Genomic DNA, 16093 nt, shown 5'->3' with positions numbered 1-16093 from the left:
GCTACAACAGGACAAGGGGTCCATGATACTCATAGCCCCGTATTGGCCTCGACAGGTATGGTTTCCCACACTTCTAGACCTCTCAGTCCGGGATCCAATTCATCTGGGAATAGCTACCACTCTCATAACTCAGGATCAAGGTCTGTTGTGCCATCCCAACTTTCAGTCCCTATCCCTGACAGCATGGATGTTGAAAGCTTGATTTTACAACCACTCAAATCTTTCAACCAATGTATCAAGTGCTTATAGCTTCACTAAACCTTCAACATGAAAATTACTCTTCCAAATGGAAGAGATTCACTTTGTGGTGCAGACAAGACTATTGATCCTTTCACTTGCCCCACTACTTCTCTACTAGACTACTTATACCATCTTTCAGAATCTGGTCTCCAGACTTCATCTGTAAGAGTACATTTTAAGTGCAATCTCAGCTTACCATAACAAGATGGGAGATGTACCTATATCCTCACAGCCTCTTGTCAGTAGGTTTATGAGAAGTTTAACTCAACTTAAACCACCAATTCGGCCACCTGTCACAGAATGGGACCTGAATCTGGTTTTAACAAGACTCATGCGTTCTCCTTTCGAACCCATAGATTCCTGTAATCTTAAATTTCTCACATGGAAGACTATCTTCCTCATAACCATTACCTCAGCTAGAAGAGTTAGTGAGTTACAAGCACTTGTCACGTACTCACCCAATACAAAGTTCCTACATGACTGTTTCTCTGTACACATCCAAAATTCCTTCCCAAGGTAGTTACAGAATTCCACTTGAACCAATCCATAGTTCTACCCCATTCTTTCCAAGGCCTCATTCTCACCAAGGAGAATGAGCCTTACATACTTTGGACTGTAAACGTGCACTATCTTTCTATTTAAACCACACTGCAGTCCACAAAATCCAATCAGCTTTTTGTTTCCTATGATCCAAACAAACCGGGTAAAGCAGTGGGTAAACATATTCTGTCCAATTGGCTAGCAGATTGCATACAGTTTTGCTATGAAAAAGCAGGCCTTCCCCTCAAAGGACGAGTAAAGGCACATTCAGTAAGAGCAATGTCAACTTCAGTAGCATACTATCGTTCAGTGCCAATCCTTGACATATGTAAAGCAGCAACAGGGAGTTCTCTTCACACCTTGCAGCTCATTACTGTTTGGACAAAGGACGACAAGATTCAGCCTATGGACAATAAGGCTTAAAGAACTTCTTTCCAGTTTAATCACAACTCCTACATCCAACCTGCTGTAATCATTGACTGATTCATTTTCAACAATACATCACTGCTTCCCAACAAAATGACTCAGCCTCTAGCTTGCTATTTACCCATATGTGAGGACTAGCATCCTGCTTGTCCTGGGATAAAGCAAAATTGCTTACCTTGTAATAGGTGTTATCCCAGGACAGCAGGATGTAGTCCTCACAGAACCCACCCGCCACCCCACAGAGTTGGGCCTCATACCTTTATTTTATTTTTTGCTAAAGCTCATTGCTACAATACGAGACTAGAGTGAGACCCCTGTGGCAGAGAATATCATGGCATGCTCAGTGGCCTCACAGTGCCAGTCAAAAGTTTCTAGAAACTTTGACAAGTTTTTCCCGCGATAGGGCTCAGTGACGTCACCCATATGTGAGGACTACATTCTGCTGTTCTGGGATAACACCTATTACAAGGTAAGCAATTTTGCTTTACCCTTCAAGCTTGCTCACAAGTTACTTCACTTGCCTGGTCAAACATTTTTGACTCTTTTGAACTTAGGTGAAATAAATAAAAAGGGGGGGGGGGCCTTCGTTTGTCATCTTGAAGATAGGCAGTGTTTTGTACAGAGGATGTTCAAAAACAAGTTTCCATTTAGTGTTAGAGTAGAGCTGGAGTATGCCCCACACTTCCATATCCATAGTATAGAGTAACAAGTGTGCTTACAAGCGACCCCCTCACCCATGCCAAAACTTTATCTATAAATAGTTGGTATTACGCCAAATTTCTTCACATGTGGCCTTTTTTGTAGAGAGGCTAATATTTGTACATGGGGTGGTGGCTTGGGAGGGTGCTGGAGGACAGCAGTCTTGACATTACAGCACAAGAGAAAACTAGCAGAAAGTTTGCTTCGTCAGCTTTAAATCAAAACTTACAGCAATCATGAATAGTCTTGGCTCAAGGCCCTACCTTTTCCCCAGGGCTTCCTTGTTCCTTTCTGGGCCTGCTTTTTTTATTCCTCCTGCTCAGGAAAATGCCCTGTAGCCAGGATTGCCTTCTGGGCTGCACCTTAAGGTAGCAGGAACTGGCCCTTTAAGGTGTTGTGACATGCTTTCACCCATGGTTTGGGAAGGAACAAGGGCTGCAGTAACAGCTTGGCTTGAATGAAGCACTCTTCAAGTAGCCAAGAGATTTGGCTAGCATTTGTATGTAGTGCACAGCAAGTTACCAGCTTAACATTTCCAGTTAAGGATGAGGGCCTTTCTCACTTATGCCCTAAACATATTTCCTGACATTCACTTGTAGTCTGCAGATTTGGCAGAATGGAACCCAAGGTGACTTTCACCAGATTAAATCCTTATTTAAAAATTTTCTTCTATACCTCTAGACCAAAGCAGTTCACAGGACAATTTCATTTTTGTCTTCAGAAAACTATATTCTGGTATGACTTTAGCTATAGTTCTATCAGGGCATAAGAACATAAATTGCCATGCTGGGTTAGACCAAGGGTCCATCAAGCCCAGCATCCTGTTTCCAACAGAGGCCAAAACCAGGCCACAAGAACCTGGCAATTACCCAAACACTAAGAAGATCCTACTGATGCAATTAATAGTGGCTATTCCCTAAGTAAAATTGATTAATAGCAATTAATGGACTTCTCCTCCAAGAACTTATCCAAACCTTTTTTGAACCCAGCTACACTAACTGCACTAACCACATCCTCTGGCAACAAATTCCAGAGCTTTATTGTGCGTTGAGTGAAAGACTTCTCCGATTAGTCTTAAATGTGCTACTTGCTAACTTCATGGAATGCCCCCATGTCTATTATTCGAAAGTGAAAATAAGTCACAACTACTCGTTCAAGACCTCTCATGATCTTAAAGACCTCTATCATATCCCCCCTCAGCCGTCTCTTCTCCAAGCTGAACAGCCCTATCTCTTCAGCCTTTCCTCATAGGGAAGCTGTTCCATCCCCCTTTATCATTTTGGTTGCCCTTCTCTGTACCTTCTCCATCGCAACTATTTTTTGAGATGCGGCAACCAGAATTGTACACAGTATTCAAGGTGTGGTCTCACCATGGAGCGATATAGAGGCATTATGACATTTTCCATTCTATTAACCACTCCCTAATTCCTAACATTCTATTTGCTTTTTTGACTGCTGCAGCACACTGAGCTGACTATTTTAAAGTATTATCCACTATGATGCCTAGATCTTTTTCCTGGGTGGTAGCTCCTAATATGGAACCTAAATCATGTAACTACAGCAACGGTTATTTTTCCTTATATGCAACACCTTGCACTTGTCTACATTAAATTTCATCTGCCATTTGGATGCCCAGTCTTCAAGTCTTGCAAGGTCCTCCTGCAATGTATCAGTCTGCTTGTGATTTAACTACTCTGAATAATTTTGTATCATCTGCAAATTTGATAACCTCACTTGTATTCCTTTCCAGATCATTTATATATATATATATATATATATATATATATATATATATATATATATATATATATATATATATATATATATATATATATATATATATATATATTGAAAAGCACCAGTCCAAGTACAGATCCCTGAGGCACTCCACTGTTTACCCTTTTCCACTGAGAAAATTGACCATTTAATCCTACTCTCTGTTCCTGTCTTTTAACCAGCTTGTAATCCACGAAAGGACATCGCCTCCTATCCCATGACTTTTTAGTTTTCGTAGAAGCCTCTCATGAGGGACTTTGTCAAACGCCTTCTGAAAATCCAAATACACTACATCTACCAGTTCACCTTTATCCACATGTTTGTTAACCCCTTCAAAAAAATGAAGCAGATTTGTTAGGCAAGACTTCCCATGGGTAAACCCATGTTGACTGTTCCATTAAATCATGTCTTTCCATATGCTTTACAATTTTGTTCTTGAGAATAGTTTCCACTATTTTTCCCGGCACTGAAGTCAGGCTCACTGGTCTATAGTTACCTGGATCGCCCCTGTAGCCTTTTTTAAATATTGGGGTTACATTGGCCACCCTCCAGTCTTCAGGTACAATGGATGATTTTAATGATAGGTTACAAATTTTAACTAATAGATCAGAAATTTCATTTTTGAGTTCCTTCAGGACCCTAGGATGCATACCATCCGGTCCAGGTGATTTGCTACTCTTTAGTTTGTCAATCTGGCCTTCTACATCTTCCAGGTTCACAGTGATTTCGTTCAGTTCGTCTGACTCATCACCCCTGAAAACCATCTCCGGAACTGGTATCTCCCCAACATCCTCATTTGTAAACACGGAGGCAAAGAATTCATTTAGTCTTCTGCAATGGCCTTATCTTCCCTAAGAGCCCCTATAACCCCTCTGTCATCTAATGGTCCAACCGACTCCCTCACAGGTTTCTTGCTTTGGATATATTTTAAAAAGTTTTCATTGAGTTTTTGCCTCTGGCCAATTTCATTTCAAATTCTCTCTTCGCCTGTCTTATCAATGTTTTACACTTAGCTTGACAATGCTTGTTTTATCCTATTTTCTTCAGATGGATCCTTCTTCCAGTTTTTGAAGGATTATTTTTGCTAAAATAGCCTTTCACCTCACCTTTTAACCATGACGGTAATCGTTTTTCTTTCCTTCCACCTTTCTTAATGTGCGGAATACATATGGACTGCGCCTCTAGGATTGTATTTTTAAACACTGTCCATGCCTGTTGAACACTTTTAACCTTTGCAGCTGCACCTTTCAGTTTTTTCTAACTATTTTTCTCATTTTATCAAAGTTTCCCTTTTTAAAATTTAGTGTTAGAGCTGCAGATTTACTACTTGTCCCCCTTCCAGTTATTAGTTTAAATTTGATCATGTTATGATCACTGTTGCCAAGTGGCCCCACCACTGTTACTTCTCACCAAATCTTGCATTCCACTAAGAATTAAATCTAAAATAGCTCTCTCTCTTGTTGGTTCCTGAACCAATTGCTCCATGAAGCAATCATTTATTACATCCAGGAACTTTGTCTCTAGCAAGTCCTGATGTTACATTTACCCAGTCAATATTGGGGTAATTGAAATATCCCATTATTATTGCACTGCCAAATTGGTTTGCTTCCCTGATTTCTCTTAGCATTTCATCTGTCTGACCATTTTGTCCAGGTGGATGGTAGTATACTCCTATCACTAAACTCTTACCCAACACACATGGGATTTCTACCCATATAGATTCTACTGAGCATTTAGTCTCCTGATTGATCTTTATCCTGTTGGATTCTATACCCTCCCGGACATAGTGCCACACCCCCACCCCCACCAAGTTGATCCTCCCTATCATTGCGATATAATTTGTACCCTGATATAGCACTGTCTCATTGGTTATCCTCCTTCCACCAAGTCTCTGATGCCAATTATGTCACTCATCATTTGCTGGTATACACTCTAACTCTCCCATCTTACTACTTAGACTTCTGGCATTGGCATACAAACATTTCAAAGTGTGTTTTGCTTGTTTTAACAACCTGCTTTTCAGTTTGGGATAATTCGGAAATCATTAGTTTTGGTGACTTTTTACATATAGGTATATGAACTATGTTTGCATTTAATGGAACCTCTCTGTTGGGATGCCCTAACTCTCCTGTTTCATTAGTATCCTTCAAGGATACATTTCTCCGAACCATGCACTGCTGAGTGACTGTCAGCTTTCCCCCTTGTTTTAGTTTAAAAGCTGCTCTATCTCCTTTTTGAAAGTTAGTGCCAGCAGCTTGGTTCCACTCTGGTTAAGGTGGAGTCCATCCTTTCGGGAAAAGTCTCCCCTTCCCCAAACGTTTCCCCAGTTCCTTACAAAACTGAATCCCTCTTCCCTGCACCATAGTCTCATCCACACATTGAAACTCTGGAGCTCTGCCTGCCTCTGGGGACCTGCACGTGGAACAGGAAGCATTTCAGAGAATGCCACCCTGGAGGTTCTGGATTTCAGCTTCCTACCTAAAATCCTAAATTTGGCTTCCAGAACCTCTCTCCCACATTTTCCTATGTCGTTGGTGCTCACATGTACCATGACAACCGGCCCCTCCCCAGCACTGTCTATAATCCTATCTAGGTGACGCGTGATGTCTGCCACCTTCCACCAGGCAGGGAAGTTACCAGGCGGTCTTCATGTCCACCAGCCACCCTGCTATCTACATTTCTAATAATCTAATCACCAACTATGATGGCCGGCCTAACCCTTCCCTTCTGGGCAGTAGCCCTGGGAGATTTGTCCTCAGTGCGAGAAGACAATACATCGCCTGGAGAGCAGGTCCTTGCTACAGGATCACTTCCTGCTACACCAGGGTGACGTTCTCCTATTGGGAGACCTTTCTGATCCGGGGCTGCCAGAATGGATTTGGGACTTGGCTACTATGTCCCTGAAGGTCTCATCAATGTACCTTTCTTTCTCACTCAGTTCCTCCAAGTCTGCTACTCTAGCCTCCAGAGATCGGACTTGTTCCCTGAGAGCCAGGAGCTCTTTGCACAGTGCACACATACAATCTCTCACCGGCGGGTAAAAAATCATGAATCAGTTGAGTGTCACATGTATGAAGTCTCCTAAAGAGGAAAATAGGAGTTTGAAACACAGGCTAGGGCAGCAGAGGATACAAGTGCTCTTAGCTGCAGGCTTCGTACCAGTTCTCAAAAGTGTTATAAATTCTCAAACTGTGGGTAGATTACTTTTTTTGCTTGAAAAATGCACATGTAGACCTGAGCATGCAATCTACACACTTCATTTTAGCCCCTGATCTAAATGCCCTGGGAATACCTAGTCTCAACATGCTGACTCGACTAATTTGAGGGTGGGCAGTTTTCAGACACTTACACAGGTAAAATTCTCATCTACAGAAATCACTTTGAAAATTGCCCTTGAAGTGACTTGAGATCACATGGTGAATATAGCAGCTGAACTGGGGATTTTCAGTATTCCAGTTGTATCCCATAACAGCTGTTTAGTGCACTCTCTTTTGATGTAGAATGTAGTAATTGAACTGTACACACTGACCTCCATTCAGCAGAATTCTGGTGTTGTATAAATTGGTGAATAGTAGCAGATGTTCTATCGTATTTTTTTGGAAGTTGTAAAATGATTTGTGCTGCCTTAGATGCTTGTTCATGGAGATTCTGGTTTCTTTAGCACAACTCTGAATTTCACAAAATACACCACTGTAAAGTCTAAAATCACCTTTAGGATGGGTTAGGATGTTTGCTAGTATTCATGACTTACAGTAAACTTATCTCCAACTTCTAGGGGGAGTTGGCACTATTATAGCTTTCTGACTTCTATTATGATTAAGGGTGGCTAAAGATTCTGTTGGCTTTAAAGTAGTCTCAAAAAATCAGCTCAACAAATTTGTAAATTACACATCATAGTGTAAAGTACTTGCTCAGCAAAATGTAAATGTAGACTTTTTTCCATGTCACCATGAAAAATGACAATAGCAGAAATAATACATTGGACATCTGCTCAGATTCTTCAGTTTTTTTAAAAATGCATTTAAGGCAGATGTTGCACAACTTGAATTGAAATATTTATCACAGTAATTGAAGCAGAGTTCATGTACCTGTCTATATGGCTCTAAGGATCTGAATCCATTTATTTCTTTACATTGATGTGAAAGTTCAATATAATAAGACTTCCTTTTTCAGTTATTGCATGATCTTTTGGGCAGAAAATACCCAAATGTTTATGGATTAACCCACTTACGACTAAGCAGAAATGAAATTTCTAAAATGTCATGAAAGGGTGATGCATTCTTTAAAAGATTCTCTGTAAAATGTATGGGTTTATTTAAATGTTATAGCCTACTGGGTTAGACCAAGGGTCATCCAAGCCCAGTATCCTGTTTAGAACAGTGGCCAATCCAAGTTACAAGTGCCTGGCAAGTATTGAAACATCAAATAGATCCCAAGGTGCTAATGCTGGTAACAAGCAGTGTCTTTTCCTTATTGATAGCAGTTTAGACTTCTTTTCCACCAATAACTTATCCAAACCTTTTTTAAACCCAGCTACACAAACTGCCTTAAACTCAAATTCATTGCCAGAGAATGTGGTTAATTGTACATTGAGTTCTCAGATTTGTTTTAAACGTGCTACTTGCTAACTTCGTGGAGTACCCCCTTGTCTTTCTATTTGAGTATGTCACATTAACCTCTATCATATCCCCCTCAGTCTCTTCTCCAAGCTGAACAGTCCTAACCGCTTTAGCTTTTCCTCCATAGGGAAGCTGTTTCATGCCCTTTATTTTGGTCACCCTCTTGTACTTCAGTGCAACTATCTTTTTTGAGATGTGATCAGAATTTCACACAGTATTCAGTGTGTGGTCTCACCATGGAGCAATAAAGCATGACATCCATTGTTTTATTTGCCATTCCCTTTCTAATGCCTAACACTGTTTGTTTGATCACCACAGCACACTGAATGGACTACTTAAACGATGCCTAGATCTTTCCTGGTTTCTAACTCCTAATAGAACCTAACCGTGTAACTAAAGGGCTTTTTCCCTATATGTATCACCTTGCACTTGTCCATTAAATTCCATCTGCTACTTGGTCACCTGATCTTCCAATCTGTCTTCCTGCATTTCATCTGCTTATGATTAAACTACTCTGAATAGTCATCTGCAAGCTTGATTACCTCACTTTGTACCTCTTTCCCAATCATTTATAAATATATTAAAGCACTGGCCAAGTACAGATCCTTGAGGCACTCCACTGTTTACCTATTTCCACTGGGAAAACCATTTAATCCTATAGTTCCTGTCTTTTCAATCAGTTTGCAATCCACAAAAGGATATCTTCTCCTTTCCCATAACTTTAGTTTTTCTTATGTTCATATTGTCTATGAAAACTCTCTCAAGCTTGGGCAGCATTTCAATAGTTCAGTTTGGGATAATGGTAAAGGGCTAGAACTTAGTTAAGTATAGCATTTTCCAGTTGGGATTCCCATTGAGGGGGATGTTTTTTGACAGTTTTCTCCTAGGATAAGCAGGAAGGCAGTTGTCACAGTGAGTGACATTCTCCAATGGATCCTGGCATGGAAAACCTGTCAGATTTTAGAAGGTTGAGCATGCCTTTCAGCATGCTCAACCATGTGGGGTCCCCTCACTTTCTTTTTTTTTTTCCTGTGCAGCCTAATATTTGTGGTTGGAGTCCCACTTCAGCGAGGTTTCCTTCTTGGTACAATCATATTTCATCATAGGAAATTGGCACCTCAAGTACCATGTTCTGCTGTTTGGGCTCTCATCTGCCCTGTGTATCTTCATAAAATGGCAGCACACATGCAGGCTGGATGATTGGCTGGTTAAGAGCACATCTTGGGCAGGAGCTAGGGAGTCATGCACATAGCCATCCTGATGTTGGAGTTACTAGGGTTCATCAAACTATCCTAAGTCTCTCCTCAACCAGTGGAGCTCTGCTAGACTTGGGCCAGTCTTCCTCCCATAGCAATGAGTTACCACACTGGTGGCCATAGTGGAAGAGATCCAAGAGTCAGCAGACAGCTTGGCACATGAGGTTGTAGGGCCACATGGTCACAACTGTTCTCATGCCATGAGAGTAACAAACATGAGAAGAGCCCTGTGAACATTGAAGTCAAAGTGGCTACAAGCCACATAAGACTTTCAGGACTGCATCCAAGTCACTCAGCCACTCTGGGACTGTCTTGCTGGCAGAACAATTCCAATCTGGTTTGGGCTGTTCCTTTCCAAATCCTCAGATTCAAACTTTAACTACAAATGTGTCTAATCTGCGTTGGGAGCTGATGTTAAATGGGCTTTGTACCCAGGGATCTTGGTCCTCCCAGGAATTTTAGTACCAGGCAAACTTCTTGGAGCTCCAGATTTGGTGTGCTCAACCACACCATCCTGCTGGATCGCCTAGCAGATATCGGCATCTCCGGATCTGCCTACAACTGGTTCAAGTCCTTCCTCAGCAATAGGACTTTCAAAGTCAAAATCAACAATAGAGTCACCCCTAACTAAATCAACTCTAGGCGTTCCTCAGGTTTCCTCCTTATCTCCTACCCTCTTTAACATTTACCTCCTCCCCCTCTGCCAACTGTTAACAGACCTCAACCTAATTCATTATCTGTACGCAGACGACGTACAGATTCTAATCCCGATAACAGAATCAATCTCAAAAGCGCTCACCCATTGGAACAACTGCCTTCTATCCATCACTAATCTACTCAACAGTGTAAACCTGGTTCTTAACACCTCCAAGACAGAGCTTCTCCACATCTCCTCAAACGAAATCAATACCTCCCCACCATCTTCACACATCTCTCACATTACCTGCAAGCAGGTTAGAGACCTCGGGGTAATACTAGACAATCGTCTAAACCTGAAGAGAATGGTCAACACAACATCCAAAGACTGTTTCTTCAGATTACAGATTCTAAAACGACTCAAACCACTCTTATTCTTCCGCGACTTCAGGACAATCCTCCAAGCGCTACTGTTCGCCAAAATAGACTACTGCAGTGCCCTTTTCCTAGGCCTCCCCAAATCCACTGTCAAACCACTGCAGATGTTACAAAATGCAGCTGCGAGATTGCTGACAAGTACCAGTCGTGGCGAACACATCTCTCCCATCCTCAGGAACCTACACTGGTTACCAGTTAATTTCAGAATCCTATATAAATCAATCACCGTAATACATAAAACTATCCATCATCATCTTCAACTCGACCTGGAAATCCCATTCAAACTCCACTCCTCTAACAGACCAACTAGAGATATTCTAAAAGGCACCCTGAAATTTCCCCCTACTAAAGCATCACGCCTCTCGATGACCAAAGACAGAGCTTTTTCGATAGCTGGCCCATCCATATGGAATAGCATCCCTTAAAGTCTTAGTGGAGCCTTGCCTGTTAACTTTTAGAAAGACTCAAAACCTGGCTTTCACCAAGCCTTCGCCGACCCACCAGACAATCACTAGTTGTCCTTCACGCTTACCCGTTATGGTGATTACACTTCACGAATGGACTCTGAATCTTCCAGGTTAAAGCACCATTAAGCTTCAACCCGTGCGCCCTATGATATAACTTCATATTTATTTCCTGCCTTATCTTCTTTCCAGCTTATTGCAAGCTTCCAAGTTCTCTTACCCTGTTGATTGTAACTTTGACTCATTCCTACCTACTGTTTACTTTTTGTTTACTTGAATTGTTACCCCAGTTATATTCTTTAATTGTAAACTGGTCCGATATGGTTATTTACTATGAAGGTCGGTATATAAAACTGTTAAATAAATAAATAGATTCTGTCCAACTGTTCCAGACAATCAAATGGTGATGTATTATATAAACAAGCGGAGGTATGGGATCATGAAGTGGACCTCTGCCCATCTCTTGGGGGGAGGGGCAGGAATGGTGTTCAGGGCCACTTATCCAACCAGTATGGAAAACAGATTGGCAGACAGATCCCACAAAATGATCCCTGGTCCAAGGAATAGTAAATCAGATTCACCATAGAAGTGGATCTGTCTGGTTCCTTGGACCAGAAAGGTCCTTTTGCTGTGTGCTTATGTGTAGTGTAAGCTAGCCTCTGCTTTCACCCTTCTTTGGGGCCAGGGACTATGCATATTCTCCAGTTCTGTTGGTAATGAAGATGGAAGTTAAGGGAGGACAGGGGGAACTGATCCTCATAGCCCTCCATTGGCCAAGCTTCGGGTTCCACTCCTGCCAGAGATGTCCCGTCAGGAACAAGATTTGGTGAAGTCCCTAGTCTGATCAATCACTCAGACTGAAGGCAGGTTGTACTCTCAACAACCAGCCCCCCTCACTAACTGCTCAGATGTTGAGGCTGATTCTGCAATCACTTGGCCTTTCATAGTATTTCTGGAAGCCAGGGAAAAATGCAAGACTTCCATTAGGAAGTCCTATGATCTAAAGTGGAGATTTGCTGTATTGAGTGCAGGTCCTTAGATTCCCCCCTCCCCTTTCTGCCTCTCACAAACTACCTTCTACATTTCTCTGAAGCTGGTCTTAAGACCAATTCAGGGTACATCTTAATGCAGTTGGTGCACATCACCACCATGTAGCAGGTAAGCCAATATCTCTACAGCCTTTAGTTATACATTTCATGCAGGGTCTTCATTTGAAGTCTCCCATCAGATCTCATACCATGTCATGAGACCTCAATATGGTTTTGTCCCAGATGATGAAAGCTCCCTTTGAGCTGCTGTACTCCTATGAACTGAAGTAACTGACCTAGTTACTTCAGAATGTAGAGTTGGAGAGCTTCGTGACTTATCCACATTACACTAACCCTTTTTTTCATAGGGTGATCTTGCATATGCACCCTTAAGTGCTTGTTTAAGGTGTCCATAAGAACATAACATGCCAAACTGGGTCAGACCAAGGGGCCAAGCATCCTGTTTCCAACAGTGGTCAATCCAGGCTGCAAGTACCCAAAAACTAAGTATATCCCATACTACTGATGCTAGTAATAGTGGCTATTTTTTTAAGTAAATTTGATTGATAGCAGGTAATGGACTTCTCCTCAAAGAACTTATTCAAACTTTTTTTAACCCAGCTGCACTAACCATATCCCCTAACACATTCCAGAGTTTAATTGTGCATTGAGTGAGAATGTTCTCATTGGTTTTAAATGTGCTACTTGCTAACTTCATGAAGTGCCCCTAGTCCTATCATCCAAAAGAGTAAATAACAGATGCACATTTATCCATTCTACACCTCTCATATCCCCCTAGGCCATCTCTTCTCCAAGCTGAACAACCCTAACCTTTAGCCTTTCCTTACAGGGGAGCTGTTCCATCTCCTTTCTCATTTGGTCATACTTTCTCCATCGCAATACTTTTGAGTTGTGGTGACCAGAGTTGTACACGTATTCAAGGTGTGGTCTCACCATGGAGTGATAGAGGCATTGACGCTTTCTGTTTTATTCACCATTTGGTCTAGAATGCCATCTTAACCAGTTAATTGTTCTTCCAACACACTTTCCCCAGTACTCCTTCTCAAAGTGAACAAGCCCTGTGCATTTTGGGCCTTTAAAAGAGCTTCTGTCTTCTATCTGGAGCAGACAGAACCCCATAGAAAGACCACCCAGCTTTGTTCCCATCAGTCAGAACAAGCTGGGGATTGTCATTGCCAGACAGATGCTTGCCAGTTGGGCTAGCAGATTGTATCTCTTGTTACACACTGGCAGGCTTGACTGGTGAGCCATGACTAAGCTCACTCTAACACTTGCAATCTGTTCCCATAGAGGAGATCTGCAAGACTGCAATGTGAAATTCCCTCTACTGATTCACATCACCCTACTGTTTGGACAGGGATGGGTGACTCATCAGGTTTGGCCTGTCTGGTCTCCAGAACTTGAGATGTAGAACCTCTAGTCCCACCTAAGGCCCATTGCTGGTGGTTTATTGCTGCCCCCTTGGGGTATAAATATGGGGGGGGGGTCCTTTTGCAAACAAACTTTATGGTTGTCCTATTTGGTAATGTTTGTTGCCCCCTACCCTTGTTGCAGAATGCCGGTAGCTAGGAATTCACCCACATGCGAGGACTGCCATTCTACTTTGTCAGTGCTTACCTGTAAGAGGTGCTCTCAGAACAGCAGGATGTTAGTCTTCACAGGACACACCTACCTCCCTACAGAGTTGTCTCCACTTCAGGAATTTTTATCTAAATTAGACTGAAGGGACCCTATATGGACATGTGGCATGCAAGTCATGGGCATGCTCAGTGATGGTTGGTCAAAGTTCTAGAAAATGTTTCTATGCCACACATGAGGTCTGCATTCTGCTGTCCTCAAAATGCATGTTAATGTAAGCAACTCTGCTTTATTTGGTCACAAGGCCTTTAAGTGAACAGTTTTTTTTTTCCCAGGTTGCTGACCTATATAGCACCATCTCTAGATGTATTGCTGGTTGTGAAAGGACCAGACAGGGAGCCCAGACCCCTGCCATCCAAGTGAATTTGAGTGAATGCACTTGAACAAAGAGAAGGGACAGAGTTAAGGATGGAGATAACATGTAGGTATTTCTAGGTGACTTTCTTCATGGAGAAGCAGGACAATGTCAATGAGTGGGAGAGGTAATCCTCTAACAGTACAGAGCTCTGAGCTCAGAATGGATTCATGTAATAGACTTCATAGGAGCCCATTGGGATACTACACAAGGAAAGACTGTTAGTACACAAACTAAGATTCAAACCCTTTCACTTCAGACAGGCTTCTGCCTACATTTTCATGGGGATGTTGGACATAGCAACAGTATTTTTTGCACATGTCAAAATGACTGGCACAGTGGCATCTGAAATCTCAAAGGAATCATTACAACCATTTTGCTAGAAGGTGAATACATCACTCATCTAATCTCTGGCATAGTGGCTAGAATCTTCATATCTGCTCAAAGGTCACATTCCTCCAGCCTCAGTTTCAAGTTATAATCATGGATGCCTTCAGTCAAGGTTGGGGAACTCAACTGAATAGCTTTAAGAACATAACACCATACTGGGTCAGACCAAGGGTCCATCAAGCCCAGCATCCTGATCCAACAGTGGCCAATCCAGGCCATAAGAACCTGGCAAGTACCCAAAAACTAAGTCTATTCCATGTTACTGTTTCTAGTAATAGCAGTGGCTATTTTCTAAGTCAACTCAGTTAATAGCAGGTAATGGACTTCTCCTGCAAGAACTTATCCAATCCTTTTTTAAACACAGCTATACTAACTGTACTAACCACATCCTCTGGCAACAAATTGCAGTGTAACTGTGCGTTGAGTGAAAAAACTTTCTCAGATTAGTTTTAAATGTGCCACAAGCTAACTTCATGGAGTGCCCCCTAGTCTTTCTATTATCCAAAAGAGTAAATAAGATTCACATCTACCTGTTCTAGACCTCTCATGATTTTAAACACCTCTATCATATCCCCCCTCAGCCGTCTCTTCTCCAAGCTGAAAAGTCCTAACCTCTTTAGTCTCTCCTCATAGAGGAGCTGTTCCATTCCCCTTATTTTGGTAGTCCTTCTCTGTACCTTCATCACAATTATCTTTTTTGAGTTGCGGCGACCAGAATTGTACACAGTATTCAAGGTGCGGTCTCGCCATAGAGGAATAGAGGCATTATGACATTTTCTGTTTTATTCACCATTCCCTTTCTAATTCCCAACATTCTGTTTGCTTTTTTGACTGCTGCAGCACACTGAACTGACTATTTCAATGTGTTATCCACTATGACGCCTAGATCTTTCTTGGGTTGTAGCACCTAATATGGAACTTAACATTGTGTAACTATAGTATGGGTTATTTTTCCCTATATGCATAATCTTGCACTTATCCACATTAAATTTCATCTGCCATTTTGATGCCCAATTTTCCAGTCTTACAAACACATGTAAATCAGATCACATTACCCCTATCCTAAAAGACCTCTACTGGTTACCCATAACCTCACACAAAATACAAAGCTCACCATTCTCCACAATTTATTGATTTTGATTGAACACACTTGGCTCGAATGCCCCTCTTTTCGAATCATCTACCCACCCCTCCAGATCCAACTTTGCTGGTACCCTATACACCCCCTCCCTAAAAACTGCACACCACACCTCAACCAGAGAAAGGGCTTTCTCTATTGCCAGCCCTTCCCTATGGAACACCCTGCCCATGGCCCTCCATCTAGAACCTAACCTGTCTAAATTTAAAAAAGGGCTCAAAACCTGGCTCTTTACATTAGCATATCCAGATGTTGACCAAACTTAGCTTGCACTTTAACCTCACAGCCCACCCTTTCCACCTCCTCTCTGCCTCTCCTTTTCTCCCCCTTTTTTCACCCCAAGCAAAGACTCCAAAAGTGTTTCTTCCCTCTAAGCAATGATGCCTAAATTAGTTTCCCCTCAATCTGCTTGTGACTTAACTACTCTGA

The 16093-nt window shown here is 41.9% G+C and overlaps 1 protein-coding gene across 3 annotated transcripts in view; it reads left to right on the top strand.

The window, feature by feature from the left end:
- The window catches only part of AKT1 (AKT serine/threonine kinase 1), a 305064-nt gene that overhangs the window by 105507 nt on the left and 183464 nt on the right, over positions 1–16093 (top strand). The gene's annotated exons all lie outside the window — the stretch shown is intronic.

Source organism: Rhinatrema bivittatum, chromosome 4 (genome assembly GCF_901001135.1).
Source record: "Rhinatrema bivittatum chromosome 4, aRhiBiv1.1, whole genome shotgun sequence".
Classification (NCBI taxonomy): domain Eukaryota; kingdom Metazoa; phylum Chordata; class Amphibia; order Gymnophiona; family Rhinatrematidae; genus Rhinatrema; species Rhinatrema bivittatum.
Note: the sequence above shows the minus strand (reverse complement) of the source record. Positions and strands in the feature narration are given on the sequence as shown.